The following is a 12846-nucleotide window of genomic DNA, read 5'->3' as shown; positions in this document are numbered from 1 at the left end:
AAAAGTAAAGTACTTGCAATTTTTCAAATTTTGAATTAGTTGATCTTTGATATTATCAGAAAGGTCTTGAATTCTATGGGCAATTCTTTGTTTGCTTAATTCAAGATCTTTTAACTTTTGTAAAATACTTTCAGGCTTCTCATACATTTTTAACAAAGTTTCTATAACTGAAATAATTTTTTTTTTTTACCATCTCTCCATCTAAAAATAGTTGTATGTGTGTGTACATGCACATGCAAGAATTCAAAGTTACAAGCTCAAATCCTGTTTAAAATTATTTTTAAATTTTTTGAACATTTAATTTTGATTTCAGGTGACTAATCCTGTAGATTGTTTTTTGACTCTTGAGAGGAAATTTCACTATTACTGACTTAAAATTTTTTTTTTACACAACAAACACCTTTTTCATTTTGTTCTGCTGTAGGAAATTGCAACTGCCATTCTATGTGAAATCTACAACATACCTCCTTCCAGCCTTTAAAAAAAAAAAACTCTTCTAATATACGGTACAGAATGTTTGTGTCCTCTCAAAATTCACATGTTGAAACCTAATCCCCAATGTGATGGTATTTGGAGAGGGGGGCCTTTGGGAGGAGATTAGATCATGAGGGAGGGGTCCTCATAAATGAGATTAGTACTCATAAAAGCGGCCCCAGAGAGCTCCTTTGCCCCTTCTGCCACTTGAGAACACTGGCAGAAGACAAGCTGTTATGAACCAGGAAGTTGGTCCTCTCCAGACACCAAATCTGCCGGCACCTTGATTTTGGACTTCCCAGCCTCCAGAACTGTGAGAAAGTTTTCTGTTTAAGCCACGCAGTCTGTGGTATTTTTGATATAGCAGCCCAAACAGACTAAGACACCATAGTCCTAGCTTCTCTTTCTCCATTCAATCCTGCATCAATAGTACAACTTTCTTTTAAAGTAAAAAAATTTCTTTATATGTATTACTTGAATTAGAAAACTGATTTAATTATAACAAAAATAATAAGCATTTCAGCTCAATTACCAATCCCAATTTACATGGGAATTACTATAACTCATGTGGTCTGTATAAAGTGTTCAAAAAATTATACTATATCAGTACACAGAAAAAAAATCAGTTGAACTGACACAATCCACTGTCGCTGACTAGATCGCTATACGCTCGTGTATAACACGAGAAAACCCAAAGTGCTCAGTCTACACACTGCAACCATAATATATTAAGTGATGCAAAAATTAAAGTGAAATTTAGTCCTACTAAAACAATACATTCGTGTTTAATGGCAAAATGTTTTACACTGCTTTGGTCTTTAAAATTAAATAAAATTAAAAAAAAATCAGTTTCTCAATCAGCCACGCTACATTTCAAGTGTTCAAAGTCACATCTGGCTAGTCCATACTATATTGAATAGTGCAGTTGAGAAAGGGGAGAAGAGACATCTGGAGACCTACCAGGAGATGTGGGATTTTGAAAAGAGGGAGCAATCACAGGAGAAGATTCTAGTTTTGTTACAGTGCCGTATTATCCTCCTTTTGCTGTTCCCTCAAGAAAATCTACAGAGAAGTATATATACATATGTGTGTGTGTGTATACATATATATGTTTTAAGGCCTTTTGAATCACATCAGTGACTGCTTTTAGTTATTGCATTTGTCTGCTTGAACTGCTATAACAAAATACATCTCTCTAAATTCTCTTGTTACATACAGATGGCCAGCAAACATATAAAAAGATGCTCAACATCACTAGAGAAATGCAAATCAAAACTATAATGAGGTACCACCTCACTGGTCAGAATGGCATCATCAGAAAATCTACAAACAATAAATGCTGGAGAGGGTGTGGAGAAAAGGGGACCCCCCTGCACTGTTGGTGGGAATGTAAATTGATACAGCCACTATGGAGAACGGTATGGAGGTTCCTTAAAAAACTAAAAATAGAACTACCATATGACCCACTACTGGGCATATACCCTGAGAAAGCCATAATTCAAAAACATACATGTACCACAATGTTCATTGCAGCACTATTTACAATAGCCAGGACATGGACGCAACCTAGATGCGTATCAATAGATGAATGGATAAAGAAGGTGTGGTACATACATACAATGGAATATTACTCAGCCATAAAAAGGAATGAAATAGTGCCATTTGCAGAGACATGGTGGACCTAGAGATTGTCATACAGAGTGAAGTAAGTCAGAAAGAGAAAAACAAATATACTGTATAATATCACTTATATGTGGAATCTAGAAAAATAGTACAGACGTACTTATTTGCAAAGCAGAAATAGAGTCACAGATGTAGAGAACAAACTTATGGTTACCAAGGGGGGAAGGGAGAGTAGAGGGGGTGGGATGAACTGGGAGATTGGGACTGACATATATACACTACTATGTATAAAATAGGTAATTAATGAGAACCTACTGTACAGCACAGGGAACTCTACTCAGCGCTCTGTGGTGACCTAAATGGGACGGAGATCCAAAACGGAGTGGATATATGTATACGTATAACTGATCCACTTGGCTGTACAGCAGAAACTAACGCAACATTGTAAACCAACTATACTACTCAAATAAAAATAAAAAATAAAAATAAATAAAGTCTCTTCTTACAAGGACACTAATCCTATCAGCTCAGAGCCCCACCCTTACCACCCCATTTAACCTTAATCGCTTCCTTTCTTCAAATATGGCCACAGTGGGGCTTTGGGCTTCAACATATGAATTCTGAGGGGACACAAACATTACTCCATGACAGTCATACAGACCAACAGGAACAGTCAAAAATTTTTATTTTACTTATTTAAAATTTTATACATTTTAAGAATTTTGCTGACTAGAGAGCCACAGAAAGGTGGACCCAGTGAGAATCCAAAAGCTGGTCCAGGATTTTAAACAAATGTAGTATCTTTCCCCACAGATTCAGGCTCGCTAATGTGTAGCTAAATGTAGCTTTCCTTTAATCACTGTATTGGCTAACTGATTTGAGGTAACTCATACATTTCTGATTTAAACCCAGTCTAAGTGGGAAAATACTGATTAATTTGGATTATTCTCCTCCTTTCTCTCATCCTAAAAGTGGCACCTGGGCACACAGGAGGTTACATAACACCGTGACATGGTGGATGGGGGCAGGGCGGGCACCTGACCCATGGCTGTTTCTCTGCAGGCATCCTCCACTGAAGTAACTCATCCATCTGTTCTTTGCTCCCCGTCTCTTAACCTAAGGAATCCACTGTTCAGGTGCCCTTGTCCTCGGAGATCCTGCCTCTGGTGGATGTAGGTTGTTCCACGCCTTTCTCATGCCCACCACAAAGCCTCTCAGGCAGCCCACAGTCATTCTGGCTGCTATCTGTCCCTTGCAGCATCACAGGAGATCAGATCTGGAGTACCATCTTATGTGCTCCTTCCCTAAACATGCCATTGTTTCCATTTTGCTGTGATCAGTACCGAGATCAGATCTGGAGTACCATCTTATGTGCTCCTTCCCTAAACATGCCATTGTTTCCATTTTGCTGTGATCAGTAGCCCTGTATCTGGGGCTCCTCTAAGACATCTACAGTCTCCTTCAAATACACTCTTAGAAATCAAGATACAAATTTTCTCTGTCTACAGAGGTCATCAGTTATCTGAGGTTTTGTGTTCCCTTCAACCCAATCAGGTACCGACTCAATCGGGTAAGAAGACTATTGATGTCCTTCTCAAGAACCTACAGCAGTGGTTCACCCTCACTCTCCTCATTAAATCCTCTCAGGGACCACCCCCACCCAAGCCCAGATGAGAATGAGTTTCTGTCATCCTCTGCATGGCAGAAAACCTGGCCTTGTATCACCACCTATTTCCCCACTAACACATACTTAGTGTTTCCAGTCCTCTAGATCTGGCCTCAGTCCACTCATTTCCATTAGGAAATGCAGAGAGAAAAGTAGAAAGAATAGTAAAATGAAAATCTGCACACCCTCCACCTAGATTCAACGCCAGTTAATGTTTTACTATATATGACTCTAGCACGCACTCTCTCGCCACACTTTATACTTTTTTCTTTTTAAATCAGGCATTTATAAACAAAAGTGTACATTAATTACGTAAAAACAGTTTTCAAATAGTAAAATTATTAAAAAGTTAGATTTAGGTTTTCAGAAAGATAGAGCCGAAAGTACACAAGGTTCTCATTTACTCTTCCTGCCACCCTCCCACCACCCTCATCCATAGTTTCTCCTATTATTAACATTTTACATTAGCGTGGTACATTTCTTACAACTGATGAACCAATATTGATATAGTATTATTAATTAAAGTCCATAGTTCACATTAGGGTTCACTTTATGTGTTGTTCTATGGGATTTGACAAATGTATAATGTCATTTATCCACAGAATAGATTAACTGCCCTTAAAATTCCCTGAGCTCCATTTATTTCTCTCTCTCTCCCACGCTCCATCCCCACCAAACTCCTAGCAAACATGGATCTTTCTACTGTGTTCTATAGTTTTGTCTTTTCAAAATGTTATATAGTTGGAATCACACAGTGCACAGCCTTTTCAGACTGGCTTCTTTCACTTAACTATGAATTTAAAGGTCCTCTATGTCTCTTCATGGTTTGGTAGCTCATTTTTTTTGTCGTTGATGAATAATATCCCATTGTATAGATGTAGCACATTCATTCACCTATTTAAGGACTTTCTGGTTGCTTCCAGTTTTTGACAATTCTTAGTAAAGCTTCTATAAACATCTGTGTGTAGGTTTTGTGCACACATAAGTTTTCAACTAGTTTGAGTAAATAGGAGTGTGACTGTTGGATGGCATGGTAATGCTGTTTAACTTTCTAAGAAACTGACAAACCGTCTTCCAAAGTGCTGTACCATTCTGCATTCTCACCAGCAATGAGAGTTTCTATTTCTTTATAGCCTCACCAGTATTGGGTGTTGTCAATGTTTTGGATTTTGGCCATTCCAATAGGTGTGTAGTAGTATCTTATTGTTATTTTAATTTGCATTTCCCTAATGACATACGATGTGGAACATCTTTTCATATGCATATTTGCCATCTGTATATCTTCTCTAGTGAAGGGTCTGTTCAGATCTTTTGTTCACTTTTGAATTGGGTTGGGGTTTTTTTTATTATCATTATTGAGCTTTAAGAATTAGTTCTTTGTATATTTTAGATACAAGTCCTTCATCAGATATGAAGGACTTTCTCCCAGGCTGCAAGCTAACAACCATAGTTTTATAGACGCTGGTAGAAGCCACAGGACTTCTGTGTCAGAGACAAAGGACTTTACTACTCTCAGCACAGCAAGTGGCATGAACTTCTTGTTCACGTTGGCTTCTCTTGCCCTCAGTTCCCAGGGGGGTAACACAGAGAAGCCTGGGAGGAGGGGTGCTGTACACACAGTGGGTTTGTGTCACAATTAAGGAACTCCAAGCTCAGGAAGCTCAAATCTTTTATAATGAGCTGCAAGAAAACCTGCTTGACTTTTACCCGAGAGGGGGACTCTGTTTTTATTATGCTACACTCTAAAAAAAAACCTTTCCCTTTGACTTAGAGAGAGACACTCTATCTTCCAAAGCTTTCTGCTAGTCAAATGTCATTGAAAAGACTGTTTGGTGAGACTTCCATGACGGCGCAGTGGTTAAGAATCCACCTGTCAATGCAGGGCACACGGGTTCGAGCCCTGGTCCGGGAAGATCCCACATGCCACAGAGCAACTAAGTCCGTGGGCCACAACTACTGAGCCTGCGCTCTAGAACCCATGCACCACAACTACTAAAGCCCACGCACCTAGAGCCCGTGCTCCGCAACAAGAGAAGCCACCGGAATGAGAAGTCCACATACCACAATGAAGAGTAGCCCTTGCTCGCCCCAACTAGAGAAAGCCCACGTGCAGCAATGAAGACCCAATGCAGTCTAAAATAAAAAAAATTTATTTAAAAAAAGAGACTGTCTGGCACAAAAGCTGTTAGTGTCTTTGCTCACAAGATGGTGCAGAAATTGATAAAGAACTGTCTCCCCACAGTAATGACACAACACCTCTAAATATCTTGGCATGTGTACTCTAAATAAATTCTCCTGTAGAATTACTATAACATTATCACAAATAAGAAATTTGACAATGATTTCATAAATCACAACTCCAGCAATTCATATCCAGTCCATACTAAAATTTCTCCAAGTATGCCAATAACCTGTTTTATGGCTTAAAAAACAAACCCAAAACAGAATCTTATAAAGGTTAACCATTACATTTGGTTGTTTTGTCTCTTTAGTATCATCTTGTCTAGCACAACCCCCTCTATTTTTTCCTATTGGGGAAAAAAATCTCACATTCTGAATTCATCTGATAGCTTACTTGTGATATCATTTATTTATTTATTAACAATTGATTTGATTTTATTTTTTTAAACATTTTTATTGGAGTATAATTGCTTTACAATGGTGTGTTAGTTTCTGCTTTATAACAAAGTGAATCAGTCATACATATACATACATCCCCATATCTCCTCCCTCTTGCCGCTCCCTCCCACCCTCCCTATCCCACCTCTCTAGGTGGTCACAAAGCACGGAGCTGATCTCCCTGTGCTATGTGGCTGCTTCCCACTAGCTATCTGTTTTACATTTGATAGTGTATATAAATCCATGCCACTCTCTCACTTTGTCCCAGCTTCCCCTTCCCCCTCCCCGTGTCCTCAAGTCCATTCTCTAGTAGGTCTGCATCTTTATTCCCGTCTTGCCCCTAGGTTCTTCATGACCATTTGTGTGTGTGTGTGTGTGTGTGGTATCATTTAACATGCTCCTCTCTCCCATGTATTTATGATAAACTGGAAATTTAGTCTAGAGACTAGATGATTCAGATTGAGCCATTCTGGCAAAATCACTTCATAGGTTGATGTTCATGTTAAATACAGTGAGAAAGCAGCATAGCAGGAGGCACTTAATGTCACGTGGTACTGCTACTAGTTTTATTACTTGGATAAAGTGACAACTGCAAGATCTCTCCTTCAAAGGTACCATCTTCTCCGTGAAATTTGTAAGCAATCTGAGATGTAATCCTTTTGACATCAAGCAAATAGCCTATTCTCCAACAGGTTTTAGCATCCGTTGAAGTTTCTTTCCTGAATTAATTATCCAGTGGGGTTAGGCTTTGCTATACTCATCATCAAAGCCAACCTTTTACAATTAAAAGAAGTGAGAACGGAAGCAGGGAAGGAGGAAGAGGGAACACCTCTCTTCCTGTAAAAATGCATCTCTTAAAATTGGCAGCTGTGGCTTTCAAGAGCTCATTTTGGAACAACAAGTCAAGAATTTTACTCTGTTCTTAAAGGTCCCCAGCATCCACCCTTCCCTGGGGCAGTGAGCCTTAGTCCCAACAATGGAAAGAACACAGAACAAAGAAGAAGTATTGAGAAGGAAAAATACATCAGGGGATATTTCAAATATTATCCGGCTATACTTAAGTGGCAGGGGTAGAAAATCATCAAAGGATGCCAGAACTCATGGGCAAAGGTTTGAGGAGAAACGTAGTATTTACATAGTCTCAGCATACATTCCTCCAAATTCCTTATTAATTTAAAAAGAAGTAGCTTTCAAGTTAAGAAGGCAGACCCTCTTTAACCAAAAGGTCAAAGTTAACATCAGCAAAAACAGGACAAGCTGAAGATGCCTCCTGATGTACCTGGGGCACAACATCATTTCTGTGCTACTCCTGCCTAGATACAGCAAACTCTGGGTTAAATCAGGCAAACCCAAGCTGAGGGACGTGACTCTTCTGTGCTCTTCAAAAACGTTACAGTCAATCATGGCAAAGGAATGCTGAAGAACTACTGCAGATTAAAGGAGATTAAAGAGGCATAACAACTAAACGCCATATGTGATTCTGGAATAGACCATGGACTAAAAAAAAAGAAGCCATAAAGGAACTTACTGGGATGATTGACAAGATTGTAATATAGACTGTGGATTAGAAAGTAGTATTACATGACTGTTATATTTCTTGATTTTGGGAACTGTACTATGAGTTTGTGAGAAAATGTCCGTGTCTAAGGAAAGACACAAAGAAGTATTTAGGGATAAAGGGTCGTATCTCCAATTTACTCTCAAATCATTCCAAAATACACAGGTACAAAAATATGTTTAGAGAAAAAAAGAGAACATGGGGCAAATATAAACAATTGGTGAATCAGGGTGAAGGGTATATGTTGATTCTTGCAACTTTTCATAAGTTTCAAATTACATTTTCTCCACCACCCAAATAAAGCCACTCCTGTTTTTTTTCACTTTCCTTACTTCCTGCTCAAAAATTCCTGTGGGAGAATGAGAACTGGCCTGGAGACAGAAAACCTGATTATAATCCTCACCTTCAACAATTTCACATCCTATATCTCACAAGAAGCCTTGGTAACGTTACTAACAGAAGCCCACTTGTGTGTAATGCTCAGTTCACAAACACTTTCACACATACCATCTTACTTCATGCTGAACATAACCCTGAGCTATAGGCAGGGAGACAACTATTTCCACCTATCAAATGAGAGGAAAAAAACAACAAAAAAACCCAAATCCCAGAGGCTTAAAGCGGCTTGTCCAAGGTCACTGAGTCAGTGAGTAGCCAAGGTGGGACTAGACCCCAAGAACATGACTCCCTTTTGAATGCCATAGCCATTATGCCCTGCTGGTCCTAGTTTGGCAACTGAGAGGCTTGGTTGCATAGGTCCTACTTTCGTGTCCTTTTCCCCAAGGACAGTTGGAGTATCGAAGATTTGGGAAGTGAAGAGCTGGCTGTGAAGATGATGTCCGGGAACAGGATTTTGGTTAGGAAGCCTATGGTAAAGCCAGGAGAATACTGAGTCCCAGGCCAGGGATGTGGTGTATCACTGTATCATGGGAACAGGAAGAATGCATTTGCTAACTCATGATCCCTAACCTGAAAAAGAGTTCCTTACACTGAAAGATGAAAGCAACAGAAAAAACTACTAGATAAAATAGCAATAATTCCCACTAGGAAACCACAGAGTGGGTTCAGCTATAGCACTGATGACCTCAGATGTCTTTATAATGATGTACAAAAGGGATGACCACGGCAAACACGGAATTTTAATCTGAGGGAACTACAGTCTTACAAGTGTCAAGGAAACTTGGTGGGTTGAGGATCTCACAAAGTATGACCCCGTGGAAAGCTGAATCATTGAAAAGAAATATCTACAGAGGAGTCAGAAGAATCATATGAAATGTTAAGAGGGTGTAGACTTAGTTGGAAATCCATAGACCCGAAATAGACACAATGAAGAACATGTGGGTGAAGCAAAAGGAGAGGGAACTAAAATTCTACCAGTGGAAGTGTGCTTCTTATCAAAAAGGCTACAGCAAACATTATTAAGAGAGACACAAATGTCAGGACTGAAGAACCGATTAGAACTCTAGTTTCTTGCCATAAGGCAGGCCTCTAGACCCATAAGAAATTGCAGATCTGTTGGAGGGAAAATAGATTTTGGCAAAATTACAAAAATAAAAATGATAAAGGTTAGACAAAATTCCAACTCTAGTCATTTCTGATTTCTCCCATGGCACATATCTAAAATAATCTGTGAAAGTGAAGAAAGACTGGACACAGACCATGTTCAAGTTTTCCAAGTGGGGAGAAGGAGAGATTCCAGAAACAACTGGCAAGCAATAAAAGTCCTCCCCCAGAGTGCTTAGCAGGTGGTTTGCCATTTAGAATGGAAAACAGTGGTCTTCAGGAGGCAGCATGGGTCACTGAAGCAAGCCATGACAAGGTGACTCCACTTCCTACAAGGACTGGACTGACAGCACAGAGGGATGCAAGAATGTAGAGAACTTGCCATTAGCAGAATTCCTGACATTTTCTCGTAATGGTGGACAAAGTATTTAGAAACATGGGCTGGATGTTAGTAAAAAGAGTTAAATCTGTAGCCTGTTGGGCTTGCCCAAAGAATGTTGATTGACGTATCCACAACAACTTGGACAACAGAAGAGATTTCTCTAGTTGGCTTCTGAGCTTGATCCTTGGCTTGGTTTTGATCAAAATTTTTATTAATATCTTGAGTAAAGATATAGAAGCCGTAGTGTGCTGAAGCCGGCTTATGAGCATAGATCATTAAATTCTTAGAAAATCTGTGAACAGGTTAACATGTTAGCTTGTAATTGGTCACAGCAGGGTATTTAGACTATAGAAATTAGCAAGCACTGTAAATCAGGGCCGTTCCTTTCCCTTCCCAACGAGAACTGGTTGTTCAACATTTACTACCACACCACTACACAGAAAACAGTATATTGGTTAGGACTCATTTGACTGAAGCTAAAATCGGTTTAAGCAAACAAACAAAAGAACAGCAATTTCAAGTAACTGGAAAGTCCAGGTCACAGCCTTAGGCAGAGTTGGACACTGGCACAAATGGTGTCACAAAGACTCAGTCTCTCTCCCTCTACTGCTCTCCCTCTATTCTGCTTTCCTCCATGTTGGCTTCGTTCAGTAGTAACTCAAGGCTTTTATCATATTGGTATTGAAATGCCAGTGGAAAGAGAGGCCCTCTTCCTCAATAATTTAAACGAACGATCTACACACTACGATGAAGGGAATAGTGTTTTGATTGTTCAGTCCTGGGCTGTGTTCCTATCTCTGGGTATAGAGACTGAGAATGCGGAAGTAACCAGCCAAATCATGATGACGTTACCAGGAGAGAGGGAGATGGATGCTGGGCATCTAAGGAACGTGTGTCCAAAGTGCATTTACTTGATCTGTGAAAAAGACTGAGAAATTACAATTCAGCTAAAAAAGTGTAATCTCGGGATGATTGAATCAATGGGCATAGAGTGCCAAACCAGGAAATGTAAGAGCTGTTCTATAATTACTTAACTACTCGGAGTATCGCATTCAGTTCTTGGCACTGCAGTTTACAAGGGCCATTAAATATTCATGAGAAAGTCCTAAAACCACGTATGTAGAAGAATGTACTAAAAATGGCTGAAGAAATCAAAGAATGTTTGCTTTGGAGAAAAGAAGGTTTAGGAGCATATGGGATCTCTGTTTTCAAGTATTGAAAGTCTTCTTCTAACAGAGGCTGTCCTCTGTGTGACTCTAGAGGGTAGAGTCACAGGACCAGGGGACAGACTTGGTTCAACGTAAGAAACTACTCCCTGACCCTGAAGGCTGCCCAACAACCTGAACGGGTTGCCTCAAATCAGGCTCATGGAGGTTAGACTCTATAGTCGGTAAGGCAAAAATCACATGCAGCCAAAACCACCTTGAAAATTACCTGTAAAGAACGGTTAATATAGATCATGGGTTTGTGCCTGTATATCTATGTATAAACAGACGATGTATTTAGTAATGTACAACATAATAGAGAGCACAATCTTTTAAACACTGGCATGACAAAACCTTTGAGAAGTGTGTGGCGACCAAATAAAACCACCACTGATTCAAGTCTCCCATTCACATTCACTTTGGGGCACACACCGATTGGGTGTGACAATCACTCTTGCCTCCCACTCCTCTGCAAGCACATCCTTTGTCCCTGCTTCCTGGGAGAAAGACTCTTAATCCTTAGAATTTCCCAAGTAATAGGAGCATGTATTTATTCATGAGCCTCTTGGATCACACCTGAGTTTATGCTACGAGATGAGATAAGTCAGGATGGGGGCTGGTCACCAGAAAGACTACATGATTGGAGTTTGGGGACTTGGAGCCAGCCCAACCTCCAGGGAGGGGAGGGGGGCTGGAGATTAAGTCCAATCCCATAACCAATGATTCCATCTATCATGCCCACTAAAAACTCTAGATCAGCTAAGTGTAATTTCCTGATTAGGGAACACATTGAGGTGCTGAGAGAGTGATGTGTTCCACCAGGAGAGAGTATGGACTCTCTGCATTTGAGACCCTCCCACACCTTGCCCTATGCATCTCTTCATTTGGCTAGTCCTGATTTGTATCCTTTACAATAAAACTATAGTCACAGCATGGTGCTTTCCTGAGTTTTGTAAGTCTTCTAGTGAATTATTGAACCTGAGGGGTTGTGTGAACTTCTGAATTTGTAGCCAGTGGTCAGGAGTGTGGGTGGCCTGGGGACTCCTAAAGTGTGGCTGGCATCTGAAGATAGGGCAGTCTTGTTGGGGACCATGCCCTTAAGTCTATGGATATGACACTAACTCTGGGTGATTAGCATCAAAAGCACACAGCAGTATTCCAGCTGGTGTCAGAGCAAGTGTAACTTAAATATGGGATGTGATTGTACAGTACATCTAACAATAATTCTCTAATAACTCCAAAAGTCTACTTTTTTAAACTACAGACTTAACAAAATTAATTCTTTTATCTTGGCCCATAGAAAAGCCAATAGGCAACAGTCTTGTATTATCTTACTTTACGAAATTTATGTTTAAAAGAGGCAAGAGGGCTTCCCTGGTGGGGCAGTGGTTAAGAATCTGTCTGCCAATGCAGGGGACACTGGTTCAAGCCCTGGTCCGGGAAGATCCCACATGCTGCGGAGCAACTAAGCCCGTGCATCACAACTACTGAGCCTGTGCTCTAGAGCCCGGGCGCCACAACTGCTGAGCCCGTGCGCCGAGAGCCCGTGCTCCGCAACAAGAGAAGCCTCCGCAACGAGAAGCCCCTGCACCGCAACGAAGAGTAGCCCCTGCTGGCCACAACTAGAGAAAGCCCGTGTGAAGACCCAATGCAGCCAAAAATAAATTAAAAAACAAAAAAAAAAGTCAAGAAAACTGGAATCTGAGAGTCTTTGGCTCATGCAATTGCACATTACTGATTCAGGTTACCAGAGAGCAGCTAAGGTCTAGGGATGCAACAGCTTCTCCACAGTGAGGTCAGGCCAATTAGGAAAGGA

Source organism: Delphinapterus leucas, chromosome 6 (assembly GCF_059928025.1).
Source record: "Delphinapterus leucas isolate spDelLeu-1000000601 "Yukka" chromosome 6, BTC_Dleu_Yukka2, whole genome shotgun sequence".
Classification (NCBI taxonomy): Eukaryota; Metazoa; Chordata; class Mammalia; order Artiodactyla; family Monodontidae; genus Delphinapterus; species Delphinapterus leucas.
The sequence above is the reverse complement of the archived record's forward strand: the minus strand, read 5'-3'. Positions refer to the sequence as shown.